The 17578-nt window shown below is 37.7% G+C and overlaps 1 protein-coding gene across 3 annotated transcripts in view; it reads left to right on the forward strand.

The window, feature by feature from the left end:
• The first annotated feature begins 252 nt into the window (after positions 1-252).
• The window catches only part of SCAPER (S-phase cyclin A associated protein in the ER), a 494267-nt gene continuing 476941 nt past the window's right edge, over positions 253-17578 (forward strand). For all 3 annotated transcript variants that reach the window (XM_027123707.1, XM_027123708.1, XM_027123711.1), the window contains exon 1: positions 253-272. The gene's annotated coding sequence lies outside the window, so the exon portion shown is untranslated. The remainder of the gene's footprint in view (positions 273-17578) is intronic.

A 17578-nucleotide genomic window follows, 5' to 3' on the forward strand; every position in this document is an offset into this window, starting at 1 on the left:
GGGTGGAACAGCCAGCCACCTACAAGCAGCCGTGACCGGGCCACGAAACGCGCCCACGCCCTGCCTCCCGCTTCGGCGGCCCATAGGCGGGAACCGGGCTGCGCTTGCGCGCGGACTGCCGAAGAGTGGAGCGGGGAGAGGCGCGGCTGCAGCTGGAAGTCACGTGGTGCAGCGGCCAGCCGCCCCGCCCCTCTGCAGCCGCCCCGCCCCCGCCCCGCCCCTTTCCCGGCGGGACGCTCGGAGCCGCCCTGAACTGCGCAGGGCGGTCAGGGGTGAGTGTCCGCGAGGGGCGCGCGTTGCACAGAGTTGGGCGGGCGTGGGCTGGGGTGCGGGCCGGCGGAATGCTTAGCGGGGGCCAAGGGGACAAAATGGCGGCGGGGTACGCCCTTTCACCCCCTCCTCTCACCTGGGAGTGGGAGCGGAGAAGGGCAGGGAACACTGCTGGGGGAGGGGAGCCGCGGCTACTCGGGAGGGCCCTGGGGTCCTCTGAGGAGGCCTGGGGGCGGGGGTGGGCAGGCTTTGGGCCTGCCCTGTGGACTCAGCTCGGGGTGTGAGCGACAGGGGACTGCGCGCACCCCGCGGGCCGAGAGGTGGACAGGGGGGCTGCGTTACTCCTTAGAGGGGCGGCCCGGTCCGAGGTTTCTGGAATATCTAAACTGCGAAGGGCTAGCGGAGGAGCCGCCCTCCCAGCCTTTCATTTGACAGGTGATCGTCATCATCTCATTCTCAGCGGGGTTTACCACGCTTTCCCTGCACAGTGACTCGGGTATTAGCTCTCCCCGGGAAGTAGGGCGGGAAAGGTCTCTCCATCTTACAAATGCGTAAACTGAGGCCTGGAGGGGTAAAGAGTTTAACCAGGGCCTGGCACCTGGGTGTAGTAGAACCCAGCCTTCTGCCTGTTCTAGTGCTCTCTTCCCAGCACTTTATTCCCGCCTACCCTCCCCTACCAGTGAGGGACGGAGTGAGGGACGGGATTGTTTGAAAGCAGGCAGAAAACTGGTCCTCCAAGCAGCACCTGCTGCTGTCAAGTGGCTCTCGCTGAGGTGGGGCCTGCCCGCCTGAGAGCAGCTTCCTGTCGTTTGTGAACTGTATTCCTCATTCTGTTTGTGCTAAGTTATTCTAACATGAAAATAGCTGTTCAGTATAGTCATCTTACTGAGTAGATAGTAGTTCCTTATGTGTATTATAGTTTGTTATAGTTTACATATTGATTTCACCAACATTAATTTCATTCTCATAAACAATCCGAGGTGGAAGGATGGGTTAAGCGTTATGTCCATTTTACCAGTGGGGAAACTGAGGTCACTACTTGCTCCAGATCACCCATTGGTGAATGGTTCATCTGGAATTAAGTTTTCAGACCTGAGGTTGGTATTCTGGCCAGTGTCCCTGTCTGGTTTATATTGATGCTCTGGCCCTTGTATTTTTTTTTTCCTCCAGGTAACTATGACTTTTCCTCAAAATGTAGTGGTGCAGATTGATTTATGCTGCATATTGAAATGATCTGAATAATATCCACTAAGGAATTAATATTTTAATCAAAGAATTTTTAATATGATTTGGAAAGGTGTCTTTGTGGGAGGAAGTGTGGTATGATGGCCTTGAAGGCAAACTGATCTGAGTTTGAATCCCAGCTCTCCTACTTGTTCTTGGACAGATTAATTTTTCTGAGTCTTGGTTTCCTCATGTATAAAATATGGATGTTATTATCCACCTCATAAATTTGTTGATAGCAAGTAAATGAGGTGTCTGTAAAGCGTTTAGAACTGCTCCTGGCCCGTAGTAAGCACTCAGCAAATGCATGCTCCTTTCCTTCTTTCTCTCCACTCCACTGAGCTGCCATTCTTTATTCTCTAAAATTCTCTAAAATTCTCTAAACCCTGGTGGTTTAGGTCAGTCTACCTGGTGGATTATGCATGGAAGCATAATCAGTGTTGCTATATGAATGCAGTTATGAATAATTTGTTGATTGGTCTCCAAAGGATCTAGTGTTTTAAACATAGACTTCAAAAATATTTGTCCTTACAGCTTCATAGATATTTAAGAATCACTAAAATGTTGATTTGATATTGACTTTATTAATTCCTTCATTTAACCACTTTAATGTTTTAAGGATAAGATTAAGGGGCTTGAGATTCTGTCTTTTCTTTCACCTTCATACCCAACTACAACCCAACCTAATTTAAAGGAGAAGCAAAAATTCTTTGGGAATCACATGGGAACATTCTTTAAACACTTAGAAAGTGATGGTGGTATTTAGTGGGAAGTTAAATAGAATTTTCTTTAATGGTGCAATCTAATATCCATTGTGAAATTGGCATTTCTGAAATTGTAGAAGTGAAAACGGCAGATGGCATGTATAACAAAATAAGTCACTAATAGAAATCTGTTTCCAGTTTTATGCTGGGATGGTAACCTTTTTCACAAACGTGTTTGGCTTTGGCAGTAAGTCTTAAGGAATATAAGCAAAAGATCTACAGTCCATTGGTGGAGACAACCTTAAAAAATATTAGAATGAAATGATTTATAGGCAGACTTTCCCCTCTGTGACATGAAACACTAAAGATTTCATGAAGCTTTGCTAAAATAATTACTACTTTTTAATGATAACTTAAAAAAATATATGTTTATTTATTTATTTGTGGCTTCATTGGGTCTTCGTTGCTGTACATGGGCTTTCTCTAGTTGCAGTGAGCAGAGGCTACTCATCGTTGTGGTGCCTCTCATTGCGTTGGCTTCTCTTGTTGCGGAGCACGGGCTCTAGGTGCCCGGGCTTCAGTAGTTGTGGCGCGTGGGCTCAGTAGTTGTGGCTCATGGGCTCTAGAGTGCAGGCTCAGTAGTTGTGGTGCACGGGCTTAGTTGCTCCACAGCATGTGGAATCTTCCCGGACCAGGGCTGGAACCTGTGTCCCCTGCATTGGCAGGTGGATTCTTAACCACTGTGCCACCAGGGAAGTCCCCTAACTTCTTAAAGCACTAAGTTTATTATATATTTAATATTATATATTTTGTGAAATGGAGAGAATAGAAAAATTAATTTCTGTATACCAATTTATTTCAGCAGTTACCTATGCATGGACAGTCTTGTCCCGTAAAAGCTATCACTCCCCATTGTTTTGAAGCAAATCTCAGACATCATATTTCATTTGTAAAGATTTCTGTATGTGTCAAGCCAGCTTTTAATATACTATTGGAAAGAGAAGTAATTTTGATATTTTCAAAGAGGCATGCCAGGTTCATGGGAGAAAATAAATGCCTTTTACTTCATGTTTTCATGGTAGTAAATATAGGTGTGATCAGAATTGAAAACCTCATTAAACAACTTGGACTTATAAAATGTCTGTGTTGCTCTTCAGAATACTACTTATTTTACTGTAATACACTTACTTTCCATTAGGAAACATGTGAAAAATTATTGATAGTTTTGGAGTATGCGGACATCAGCATTGTTTAAGTACCAGTCTCAGAAAGGTAAATACTAAGATTTTCTTATATTTCAGAAAAAGCAAAAACATGGGTGATAGATTTTATGAACATTGGAGAGGAACTGATTAAAATCCCGATTTTTCTAGAATTTATTGACAAACATGAGACAATTCATAGATGTACTGTCCTGACTTCAGTTAATTGGGCCTATAATTTTTAGAATAGTGCTACTAGCAGGCTTCTCACTATTTTGGGCCTGCCATTTGATTCTTGCCTTTACAGAGCCTGGTGACCGAACTCAGAGAAGAGAGAAGCCTTTCCTGGCACTTGAGCCAGTCTTCACATTTTTATCTCTAGGACTCTCAGGTGTCTCTACATTCTGGGACTGCAGGGCAGGGTAGGACAAGTGAGACCTCAGTTCATCACAGGCAGCAGCTTGTTCAGAAACGTTGGGGCCAGTTAGTCCTAGTGTTCATTCCCTGTTTACTGACTTATTTTGTTTTTTGTGCTCTATTTTCTACGTGGCCATTGTTTTGCCATAGCCTGGGTTCTCAAATTTAATTTGAGTAGCACTGCCAATATATTGCCATATCCATTTTTTTATATTAGCTGATTTTTCATTTAGGTTAGTGTTACAAATTTTCTTTTAAAATTTAAGTAGAAATGTAGTTCTTTTTATAGAAAAATGTTTTGTAGATAATAGTATGGGTGGTAGTTATGGCAAATGTCATGAAACTAGTAACTGATTGAAATTTTGGAAATTGTAAGTTCTATTTTTAGAAAACAGCTTTATTGAGATATTTAACATACCATTAAATTCAATCATTAAAGTGTACACTTCAGTGGTTTTTAGTGTATTCATGGAATTGTGCAACCATCACCACAATCAATTTTAGAACATTTCAGTATCCCACTATGAAGCCCCATAACTATTAGCATTCATTTCCTATTCCTGACTTCCCTCCCCACTTTTCCATCCTACTCCCTACCTCTGCCCCAGGTAACTACTAATCTACTTTCTTTCTCTATGAATTTGCTTATTTTGGCAAATAGGATCATGCAGTATGCGGATTTTTGTGTCTGACTTTTTCCATTTAACGTAACATTTATAAGGTTCATCTATGTTGTAGCATGTATCAGCACCTTATTCCTTTTTTTAAAATATAAGTTTCAGGTGTACAGCATTATAAGTTACCATCTGTATACACTACGAAGTGACCACCACCACAATTATAGTTACCATCTATCACCATGTAGTTGCCCCCTCCTTCGTCCACTTCCCCCCCACCCCCCACCAATCCCCTACCCCTCTGGTAACTACTAATTTGTTCTCTGTATCTGTGAGTTCGTCATTGTTTTATTTTGTTTGTTTGGGTTTTTTTTCAGTCCACATATGAAGGAAATCATACAGTTTTTTCTCTTTCTCCTTCTAACATATTTCACCTATCATAATACCTTCATGGTCCATCCATGTTGTTGAGAATGGTAGGATTTCATTCTTTTCTGTTACTGAATAATATTCCATTGTATATATATATATATCACATCTTCTTTATCCACTCGTCCATCGATGGAGACTTAGGTGGTTTCCTTACCTTAGCTATTGTGAATAATGCTGCAGTGAACGTAGAGGTGCATGTATCTTTTTAAAATAGTGTTTTCTTGTTCTCCAAATAAATACCTGGAGGTGGAATAGCTGGGTCAAATGATAGTTTTATTCTTAATTTTTTGAGGAATCGCCATAGTGTTTTCCGTAGTGGCTACACCGATTTACAGTCCCACCAATAGTGTATAAAAGTTCTCTTTTCTCGGCATCCTCTCCAACATTTGTTATTTCTTGCTTTTTTTGATAATGGCCATTCCAACAGGCATGAGGGGATATCTCATTGTGGTTTTGATTTGCATTTCCCTGATAATTAGTGATGTTGGACATTTTTTTTCATGTGCCTGTTGGCTATCTGTATTTCTTTTCTGGAAAAATGTCTATTCATATCCTTTGCCCATTTTTAAATTGAGTTTTTTCTGTTGTTGTTGAGTTGTGTGAGTTCTTTATATGTTTTGGATATTAACCCCTTATCAGATATATCATTTGCAAATATCTTCTCCCATTTGGTAGGTTGCCTTTTTGTTTTATTGACGGTTTCCTTTGCTGTGCATAAACTTTTCAGTTTGATGTAGTCCCATTTGTTTATTTTTGCTTTTGTTTTCCTTGCCTTTGGAGTCAGATCCACAAAAACATTTAAAGACTGATCAGTGAGGTTACTGCCTATGTTTTCTTCTAAGAATTTTATGGTTTCAGATCTTACATTCAAGCCTTTAATCTGTTTTGAGTTAATTTTTGTGTATGGTGTAAGATGGTGGTCTAGTTCCATTTTCTTGTGTGTGACTGTCCAGTTTGCCAACCACCATTTATTGAAGAGACAATCCTTTGCTCCTTTGGTGTAAATTAATTATCCATATATGAGTGGGTTTATTTCTGGACTGTGAATTCTGTTCCACAGATCTATGTCTCTATTTCTGTGGCAGTATCACACTGTTTTGATTGCTGTAGCTTTGTAGTATAGTTTGAAATCAGGGAGCATGATACCTCTAGCCTTCTTCTTTCTCAGGATTTTTTTTGGCTATTCAGGATTGTTTGTGGTTCCATACAAATTTTGGAAGTGTTTGTTTTAGTTCTGTAAATGTTGCCATTTGAATTTTGATAGGGATTGCATTGAATCTGTAGATCACATTGGGTCATATGGACATTTTAACAATGTTAATTCTTCCAATCCATGAGCATAGAGCATCTTTCCATTTATTTGTGTCTTTTTCATTTTCTTTCACCAGTGTCTTATATAGTTTTCAGTTTACAGGTCTTTCATCTCCTTGGTTAAATTTATTCCTAGGTATTTTATTCTTTTTGATGCAGTTATAAATGGGAATGTTTTCTTAATTTCTCTTTCTGATAGTTTATTATTGTGTAGAAATACCACAGATTTCTGTGTATTGATTTTGTATCCTGCACCTTTACTGAATTCATTTATTGGTCTTAACAGTTTTTGGTGGAGTCTTCAGGGTTTTCTATGTATAGTATCATGCCATCTACAAATAGTGACAGTTTTACTTCTTCCTTTCCATTTTGGATGCCTTTTATTTCTTTTTCTTGCCTAATTGCTGTGGCTAGGATTTCCAATACCATGTTGAATAAGAGTGGTGAAGGTGGGCATTCTTGTCTTGTTCCTGTTCTTAGATGAAAAGTTTTCAACTTTTCACTGTTCAGTATGTTAGCTGTGGGTTTGTTGTATGTAGCCTTTATTATGTTGAGGTATGTTTGCTCTGTACCCACTTTGTAGAGAGTTTTTATTATAAGGGGATGTTGACTGTTGTCAAATGCTTTTCTGCATCTATCAAAATGGTCATGTGATATTAATCCTTCCTTTTGTTATTGTGATGTATCACATTTATTGATTTGTGAATTTTGAACCATCCTTGCGACCGTGGAATAAATCCCACTTGATTGTGGTGTACTTGGTGTATGATCCTTTTACTGTATTGTTGGACGCCATTTGCTAATGTTTTGTTGAGGATTTTTTAATCTGTTTATCAAAGCTATTGACCTGTAATTTTTTTTTTGTTTTTTTGGTCACGTCCTTGTCTGGTTTTAGTATCAAGGTAATGCTGGCTTCGTAAAATGTGTTTAGAAGGTTTTCCTTCTCCTCAGTTTTTTGAAAGAGTTTGAAAAGGATAGGTGTTAAATTTTCTTTGACTGTTTTGTAGAATTCACCAGTGGTGCCATTTGGTCATGGACTTTTGTTTATTGGAAGGTTTTTTATTTCTGTGTCAGACTCCTTAATAGAAATCTGTCTATTCAGATTTTCTATTTTTTCATGATTGTCTTGAAAGATTATATATTTCTGGGAATTTATCCATTTCTTCTGGGTTGTCAAATTTGTTGGTGTATAATTATTTATAATAGTCTCTTTTGATCCTTTATTTCTGAGGTATCAATTTTAACATCTCCTCTTTCATTTATGATTTAATTTGAGTCCTCCTCCTTTTTTTCTTGGTTAGTCCAGCTAAAAGTTTGTTGAATTTGTTTATCTTTTCAAAGAACCAGTACTTAGTTCCATTGATCTTTTCTGTTTTTTTTTTGTTTTAATTTCTATTTTATTTGTTTCCTTCCTATCTTTATTATTTCCTTCTACTAATTTGGGGCTTCATTTGTTCTTCTTTTTGTAGTTCCTTTAGGTGTTAGGTTAGATTGTTTATTTGGGATTTTTCTTGTTCCTTAAGGTAGGCCTGTATTGCTATGAACTTCCCTCTTAGAACTGCTTTTGCTTCATCCCACTGAATTAGGTATATCACATTTCTGTTTTCATTTGTCTCTGGGTATTAAATTCTCCTTTGATTTCTTCAGTGACCCACTGGTTGTTAAGTAACATGTTGTTTTACTGTCCATGTTTCTGTGATTTTTCCCATTTTTTTCCCCTTGCGATTCATTTCTAGTTTCATACTATTTGGTTGCAGAAGATACTTGACATGATTTCAGTCTTCTTGACTTTATTGAGACTTGTTTTGTGACCTAACATGTGGTCTGTCTTGGAGAATGTTCCATGTGCACTTGAGAAGAATGTGTAATCAGTTGCTTTTGATGGAATGTACTCTATTTATCTATTAAATCTACTTAGTATAATTTGTTGTTTAAACCTGATGTTTCCTTATTGATTTTCTGTCTGGATGATCTATCTGTTGTTGTAAGTGGGGTGTTAAATTCCCATACTATTATTGTATTGCTTTCCATTTCTCCCTTTAATTCTGTTAATATTTGCCTTATATATTTTGGTTCTCCCCTGTTAGGTACATGTACATTTAGAAATGTTATACAGTCTTGCTGGATTGACCCCTTTATCCTTATATAATGTCTTTGTCTTTTAATACCATCTTTGTTTTAAAGTTTGTCTGTTATGAGTATAGCTATTCCAGCTTTCTTTTCATTTCTATTTCCATGGAATATCTTTTTCCATCCTTTTACTTTCAGTCTGTGTGTGTTCTTTCTTCTGAAGTGAGTCTCTTGTAGACAGCATATAGATGTTTTTTTTTTTTAAATCCCTTCAGCGACTCTGTGTCTTTGGATTTGTGAATTTAGTCCATTTACATTTAAAGTAATTATTGATGGGTACTTATTGCCATTTTGTTAACTGTTTACTGGATGTTATTGTAGTGCTTCCCTGTTGCTTATTTTCTTTCTCTCTTCCCTTGTGTGTTGGTGGTTTTCTTTAGAGTTATGTTTAGATTCCTTTCTCATTTTCTTCTGTGTATTTACTATAAGTTTTTTCGTTGCTGTTACTCTGAAGTTCACATACAATATCCTACTTACTGTATAATTAGTATGTATTGGGTTGGTAGCAACTTAAATTTGAACAAATTCCAAAGGTTTATCTTTTTACTACCCCCAACATTTTATACTTTGATGACACATTTTACATCTTATTTTGTGTATCTCTTAACTAATTGCAGTTATAGTTGATTTTATTACTTTTTGTCTTTTAATTTTCATGCTTGCTTTCTGAGTGATTGATCCACTACCTTTGTTACTTATTTACCTTTTCCAGTGTGATGTTTCCTTCCATAAATTTTCTTATTAATTAGTGTCATTTCTTTTCAACTTAAAGAAGTCCCTTTAATATTTCTCTTAGGGCCAGTATAGTGATCATGAGTTCTTTTAGCTTTTGCTTCTCTGGGAATCTCTTGATGTCTTACTGAATTCTGAATGACAACCTTGCTGGGTAGAGCATTCTTGGTTGGAAGTTTTTTCTCTTTACTTTGAATATGTTATGCCATTCTCTTCTGGCCTGTGAAGTTTCTGCTGAAAAATCTGCTGATAGCCTTTTGGGGTTTCCCTTCTATGTAACAAGTTGTTATTCTCTTGCTGCTTTTAGGATTTTCTCTTTACCTTTAACTTTCAGCATTTTAATCATAATGTGTCTTGTTATGTATCTCTCTTGATTCACCTTATTTGGAACTCTTGGGGCTTCCTGGACCTGGATGTCTGTTTCCTTCCCTAGATTAGGGAATTTCTGAGCCACTATTTAAATAATTTATTTTGGCCCTTTCTCTGTCTCTTCTTCTTCTGGGACCCCTATAATGTGAATGTTATGCTGCTTAATGTTGTCCGAAAGGTCCCTTATCATATCTTCACTTTTTAAAATTCTTTCTTCATTTTGCTGCTATGTCTGGGTGAATTCCATTCTTTAGTCTTCCAGCTTGATGATTGGTTCTACCTCATCAAGTCTGCTGTTGAACCCCTGTAGTGTATTTTTCAGTTCAGTTATAATTTCTGTTTGGTACATTCTTATGTCTTCTATCTTTTCGTTGAAGGTCTCACTGTGTTTTTCCATTCTTCCAAGTTCAGTGAGCATTTTATTATTATTACTATTTTTTGCTGCATTGGGTCTTTGTTGCTGCACACAGGCTGTCTCTAGTGCAGTGAGCGGGGGCTACTCTTTGTTGTGGTGGCTCCTCTTGTTGCAGAGCACAGGCTCTAGGTGCATGGGCTTCATTAGTTGTGGCACGTGGGCTCAGTAGTTGTGGCGCATGGGCTTAGTTGCTCCATGGCATGTGGGATCTTCCTTGACCAGGGCTTGAACCTGTGCCACCTGCATTGGCAAGTGGATTCTTAACCACTGCGCCACCAAGGAAGTCCCTGGTGAGCATTTTTATGACATTACTTTTAACTCTTTATCAAGTAGATTGTTTATCTCTCTATGATTTAGTTCTTTTCTTGAGGTTTTTTCCCTTGGTTTTTCAGTTGGAACATATTTCTCTATTTCCTCATTTTGCCTAAGTCTCTGTGTTTGCTTCTGTGCATTAGCTGTATCAGCTGTTTCCCAATCCTGAAGGAGTGGTCTTATATAGATGTCCTGTGGGGCTCAGAAGTGTAATTCTGCCTGGCCACCAGAGCCAGGTGTTCCTAGGTGGACTGCATGGGCCTCCTATTGTGGCAGGGCCACAGTGACTGTGGGGCACTGATGGGCAGGGCTGTCACTCAGCTGGCTATGAGGCCTGGCTTAGGCACAGGGGTAGGCAGAGCTCTAAGTGGGGCATGGCCACTGGCACTAACAGGTTACATGGAGAAATTCAAATGCATGCCCGCCAGCGCTGGCATTAGCAAGGTAGCCTGACATCACAAAAATGGCTCCCACTGACACTTCCTAACTCACTTTGTGAGGCCAATATCACCTTGATACCAAACAGAGTAAATTACAGGCCAATATCTTTGATGAACATTTCAATACAAGCAAAAATCTGCAACAAAGTATTGTTGAGTCAGCAAAAAGTATTCAGACTGAATTCAACAGTACATTGAAAGGATCATTTACCATAATCAAGTGGGATTTATTCAACATTTACAAATCAGTAAATGTGATATACCACATTAGCAAAATGAAGGCCTCAAATCATATGATTATCTCAATAGATGCAGAAAAAACATTTGACAAGATTTAATGCTAATTTATAATAAAAACTCTCAACATAGGAGGGACATACCTCAACATAATAAAGGCCATATATAAAACAAACCTTCAGATAACATCATACGTAATGGTGAAAAATTTAAAGCTATCTCTCTAAAATTGGGGCAAGACAAGGATGCCAACTCTTGCCACTCTTATTCAGCATAGTATTGGAAGTCCTAGCCAGAGCACTTAGGCAAAAAAGAGAAGTAGAAGTCATCCAAATTGGAAAGAAGTAAATTCACCACTATTTGCAGATGACATGATTTTATAAATAGAAAACTCTTAAAGACTCCACCAAAAAGCTATTAGAAATAATAAATACAGGGGAATTCTCTGGTGGTCCAGTTGTTGGCGCTTCGTGCTTCCACTGTGGGGGTCACAGGTTTGATCCCTGGTTGGGGAACTAAGATTTTGCATGCTGCATGGCCAAAAAAGAAAGAAGAAAGAAAGAAAGAAAGAATAAATACAGTAAAGTTGCAGGGTACAAAATCAAAATACAAAAATTTGTTGTGTTTCTATCTGCTAGCAATGAGCAGCTCGCAGGAAGAGAAATTAGGAAAAGAATCCTATTTAAATTACAACAAAAAGAATAAAATATGTAGAAATAAACTTAACTACAGATTTGAAAGACCTTTACACTCAAAAGTGGAAGACATTGAAAGAAATTGAAGAAGACATAAATATAAATAGATATTCCATGCTTATGGATTGGAAGAAGTAATATTGTTAAAATGTCCATATTACCTAATGCAATCTGCAGATTCAGTGCAATACCTATCAACATTCCAAGGACAATTTTCAGAGAAATAGAGCCAAAAATTATAAAATTTACATAATATTAAAATTTACATGGAACCACAAGATACTGAATAGCCAAGGCAATCCTGAGAAAAAAGAACAAAGCTGGAGGTATCACACTCCCTAATTTCAAACTATACTACAAAGCTATAGTAAGCAAAACAGCATGGTATTGGCAGAAAAATAGATAAACTGGTCAGTGGAAGAGATTTGCGAGGCCAGAAATAAACCCACTCATATATGGAGAATTGATTTATGACAAAGGAGCATAGAACATACAATGAAGAAAGGCTGACTTCTTCAACAAATGGTGCTAGGAAAACTTGACAGCCATGTGCAAAAAAATGAAACTCTAGCTCACACCATACACAAAAATCACTAGCTCACACCATACACAAAAATTAACTCAAAATGAATTAATGATTTGAATGTAAGACCTGAAACCGTAAAACTCCAGAAGAAAACACAGGCAGTATGCTCTTTGACATTGGTCTTAGCAATATCTTTCTAGATTTGTCTCTTCAGGCAAGGGAAACAAAAGCAAAAATAAACAAATGGGACTACATCAAACTGAAAAGATTATGTGCAGCAAAGGAAACAGTCAGCAAAACAAAGACAACCTACTAAGGGGGAGAAGATACTTGCAAATGATGTATCTGATAAGGGGTTAGTATCCAAAATATATAAAGAATTCATACAACTTAATAACAAAAAGCAACAACCCAATTAAAAAATGGGCAGAGGATCTGAATAGACATTTTTCCAATGAAGACATACAGATGGTAATAGGCACATGAAGAGATGTTCAACATCATTAATAGGGAGATGCAAATCTAAACTATAACAAGATACCCCTCATGCCTGTTAGAATAACTATTCAGAAAGCCAAGAAATAACAAATGTTTGTGAGGATGTGGAAAAAAGGGAACCCTTATGCACTTTTGGTGGGACTGTAAATTGGTGCAGCCACTGTGGAAGACATTATGGAGATTCTTCAAAAAATTAGGAATAGATCTACCATGTGATCCAGCTATCCCACTTCCTGGTATTTATCTGAAGAATATGAAAACACTAATCTGAAAAGATAGCTGTATCCCTATGTTCATCACATAATTATTTGTTTTAAAATAATTTTTTTAAATTTTATTTATTTATTAATTATTGGCTGCATTGGGTCTTTGTTGCTGCACGCAGGCTTTCTGTAGTTGCGGTGAGCGGGGGCTCCTCTTTCGTTGCAGTGCACGGGCTTCTTATTGCGGTAGCTTCTCCTATAGTGGAGCACAGGCTCTAGGTGTGTGGGCTTCAGTAGTTGTAGCGCACGGGCTCAGTAGTTGTGGCTTGTGGGCTCTAGAGTGCAGGCTCAGTAGTTGTGGTGCACGGGCTTAGTTGATCCACGGCATGTGGGATCTTCCTGGACCAGGGCTCGAACCCATGCCCCCTGCATTGGCAGGTGGGTTCTTAACCACTGTGCCACCAGGGAAATCCCCGCAACATTATAATCACTAAGATATGGAAACAACCTAAGTGCCCATCAACATATGAATGGATACAGAAGATGTGATACATATATATATGATATGGATATGTATTTGTATACACACACACACAATGGAATACTACTGAGCCACAAAAAGATGAAATCTTGCCATTTACAACCACATGGATGGAACTTGAGTGTATTATGCTAAGTGAAATAAACCACATGGAGAAAGACAAATACTGTAAAATTTCACTTATGTGGAATATAAAAACAAACAAAAAAATAAGTGAACAAACCAAATCAAAAGAAACGTGGATAAGGAGAACAGAGTAGTGGTTACCAGAGAAGAAGGGACAGAAAGGAGTAGGGTGAAATGCATAAAGGAGATTAACTGTGTGTTGACACATGGAATCTAAATTTTTGGTGGTGAGCACACTGTAGGGTATACAAAAGTAGAAATATAATGTTGTATACACAAAATTATATAATGTTATGAACCAGGTTACCTCAAAAAATAAATCTTAAAAAAAAGTCTCCTGTTAGTGTCTCAGTCCCTGGGGAATGTTCTAATTGGATTCTGCCTCTCTGGCAGATGCTTCAAGATAGTAAGTGGGTCCTCATTACTTAGGGTCCACGCTTTTTAATCAGGTGTTTTTACGCTGATTCTTGGGTTAAGTCTACCTGTGAGCCCTTTAAGAGTGGGTTGTCCATACTCTGAAGTTTTATAGGTTTCCTGGGCATATTTTCTGTTGGTATTTGAAGACAGTTTGGGGGGCCCATCTCTCCTGTGCAGCGTCTACCGGTTGGAGTGCTTGATGTGGAGCTCACATCCCTCACTTTTCAGGCAAAGATCCATACCTTTGTGGTTCCTCCCGATTGTGAATTGACACAGCTGGTGGGTGGGTTTTCCTTGGTGAAACTTTCTCTGCCTCTCTGATCCTCTGCCTCTCCTATCTGTCTTGATGATGTGCTTTTGCCTTTTGTTGTGGAGGTTCTGTTTACCCAGTTTTCATGTCCCTTTCCAAGGAAATTATTCCATACGTAGTTTTAGATTCATTGTGTCTGTAGGAGGAGGTGAGTTCAGGATCTTCCTGCAGCACCATGTGAACGCTCCCGAACCTTTTTTTTTTTTTTTTTAAATAAAACTTTTTTCTTAGAGCGGTTTTAGAATTGCAGCAAAATTATGAGGCACATATAGAGACTTCCCATGTACTCCCTGTCTCCACTCATGCATAGCCTCCCCATTATCAACATCCCCTGCCAGAGTGGTACATTGGTTACAATTGATGAACCTACATAGACAAATTATTGTCACCCAAAGTCCATAGTTTACATTACTGTTTAGTCTTGGTGTTTTACATTTTATGGGTTAGGACAAATGTATAATGGCATGTATCCACCATTATAGTATCATACAGAGTACTTTCACTGACTTAAAAATTCTCTGTGCTCTACCTATTCATTCCTCCTTCCCCTTGAATCCCTGGCAACCATTGATGTTTTTCTTGTCTTGGTATTTTTGACTTTTCCAGGAACTTCATTTCTTTTATGGATGTACCACATTTTATTTATTCATTCATCAGTTGATAGTCATTTGGGTTGTTGCACTTTTTGAATTCTATGGACAATGCTACTATGAATATCTGTGTATAAGCTTTTTTTTGTGGGGCTATATTTTCATTTCTCTTGGGTATGTTTCTAGGAGTGGAATTGCTGGGTTATACTGTAACTCTGTATTTAACCTTTTAGGAACTGCCAGAATGTTTACAAAACCAGCTGCACTATATTGCATTCACAATCTGCAGTGTATGGTGGTTCCAGTCTTTTCACATCCTCTATAACACTGGTTTTGTCTGTCTTTTGGATTATAGTCATTCTGGTAGTTGTGAAGAGGTATCTCATTGTAGTTGTGAGGTTGTGATTTGTATTTCACTAATGACTAATGATGTTTAGCATCTTTTGATGTTCTTATTAGCCATTTATTTATCTTTTTGGGAGAAATGAGAACATGGCCTTTTTAACCTGATGTAATGGTGACATTTAACCTGACGTGGGCTCTTGGTGTCACTCCTGTGCTTGCTCACTCTATTGGTTTTTTTTATTCAAGTGATTGCTCCCCAGAAATCCATTGTATTTAAATACTCTACTGTGATACACACATCCCTTATTTAAGTTTATTAATCTACACATTATATTTTACCCAAGTAAGTTAAATTAGGTCCCATTTGCTTATTTTTCCTTTTGTTTCCTTTGCCTTAGGAGGCAGATCCAAAAAAATATTGCTACAGTTTATATCAAAGAGTGTTCTGCCTGCACTTTCTTGTAGGAGTTTTATGGTTTCCAGTCTTACACTTAGGTCTTTAATCCATTTTGAGTTTATTTTTATATTTTGAGTGAGAAAATGTTCTAATTTCATTCTTTTACGTGTAGCCGTCCAGTTTTCCCAGCAGCAGTTATTGAAGAGACTGGCTTTCTTCTATTATATATTTCTGCCTCCTTTGTTGTAGATTAATTGACTGCAAGTGCACGGGTTTATTTCTGGGCTCCCTATTCTCTTCAATTGATATATGTGTCTGTTTTTGTGTCAGTGGCATATTGTTTTGATTTCTGTAGCTTTGTAGTATAGTCTGAAGTCAGGGAGTGTGAGTTCAGATTTGTTCTTTTTTCTAAAGATTGCCTTGGCTATTTAGTTTGTTTTGTGATTCCAAATGATTTTTTGTTCTAGTTTTGTGCAAAAATGTCATGGGTATTTTGATAGAGATTGCATTAAATATGTAGATTGCTTTGGGTTATATGGGCATATTAACAATTCTTCCAATCCAGAAACATGGGTTATCTTTCCATCTCTCTGTATCATCTTCAGTTTCCTTCATCAGTATTTTATAGTTTTCAGAGTATAGGTCTTTCATCTCCTGGATTAAGTTTATTTCTAGATATTTTATTCTTTTTGATGTGATTTTAAATGTTTTTTTCTTTCCCTGATAGTTTATTATTAGTGTGTAGAACAACAACATATTTCTGTATATTAGCCTTGTACCCTGAATCTTTACTGAATTCACTTCTTAGTTCTAATGGTTTTTTGGTTGGGACTTTAGGGTTTTCTATATATAGCATCATGTCATTTGCAAATAGGGACAGTTTTACTTCTTTTCTTCCAATCTGGATGCGTTTCCTTTCTTTTTTTTTGTCCAATTGCTGTGACTAGGATTTACAATACTTTGTTAAATAGAAGTGGTGAAAGTGGGAATCCTTGTTCCTGAGTTTAAAGGAAAAACTTTCAACTTTTCATCATTGAGTATGGTATTAACTGTGGATTTGTCATAAATAGCCTTTATTATGTTCAGATATGTTCCTTCTAAACCAGCTTTGATGAAAGTTTTTGTCATGAATGGATGTTGAATTTTGTCAGATACTTCTTCTGCATCTATGATTGTGATTTTTATTGTTCCTTTTGTTAATGTTGCGTATTACATTGATTTGCAGATATCGAACTGTCCTTGTATCCTTGGAATAAATCTTGCTTGATCATGTGTATGATTCTTTTTATATATTGTTGAAATCAGTTTGCTAATATTTTGTTGAGCATGTTTGCATCTATATTCATCAGAGATATTGGCCCATAATTTTCTTTTTTTGGAGTATCTGTGTCTCTTTTTGTTATCAGCATGATGGTGGCATTGTAGGATGAATTTGGGAGTGTTTCCTCCTCTTCAACTTTTTGGAATAGTTTGAGAAGGATAGGTATTAGCCCTTCTTCATATGTTTTGTAGAATTTCTCTATGAAGCTGTGAGTCCCTGAACTTTTGTTTGCTGTCAGTTTTTTTTTTTATTATTAATTCAGTTTCATTGTTAGTTATCAGTCTGTTCAGATTATCCATTTCTTGTTGATTCCATCTTGGACGTTTGTATGTTTCTAGAAATTTATCCATTTCTTCTGTATTGTCCAATTTGTTACCATATAACTGCTCGTAGTATTCTCTTATGATTTTTTGTATCTCTGTGATATTAGTTGTAATTTCTCCTGTTTAATTTCTTATTTTGTTTATTTGGGTCTGCTCTCTTTTTTTCTTGATGAGCCTGGTTAAAGGCTTTAAATTTTGTTTGTCATTTCAGAAAACCAGGTCTTGGTTTTATTGATCCTTTTTATTGTTTTTTTGGTCTCCGTTTTATTTGTTTCCTCTCTGATCTTTATTATTTCCTTCCTTCTGCTCACTTTTGGCTTTTTTGTTCTTCTTTTTCTAATTCCTATAGATGGTAGGTTAGGATTCTTATTTGAGATTTTTCTTGTTCCCTGACATAGGTCTGTATTGCTATAAACTTCCCTCTTAGGTCTGCTTTTGCTGCATCCCATAGACTTTGGAGAGTTGTGTTTTTAT

This window comes from Aethalodelphis obliquidens, unplaced genomic scaffold, assembly GCF_003676395.1.
Source record: "Aethalodelphis obliquidens isolate GAN/ISIS:26980383/991018 unplaced genomic scaffold, ASM367639v1 scaffold26, whole genome shotgun sequence".
Classification (NCBI taxonomy): domain Eukaryota; kingdom Metazoa; phylum Chordata; class Mammalia; order Artiodactyla; family Delphinidae; genus Aethalodelphis; species Aethalodelphis obliquidens.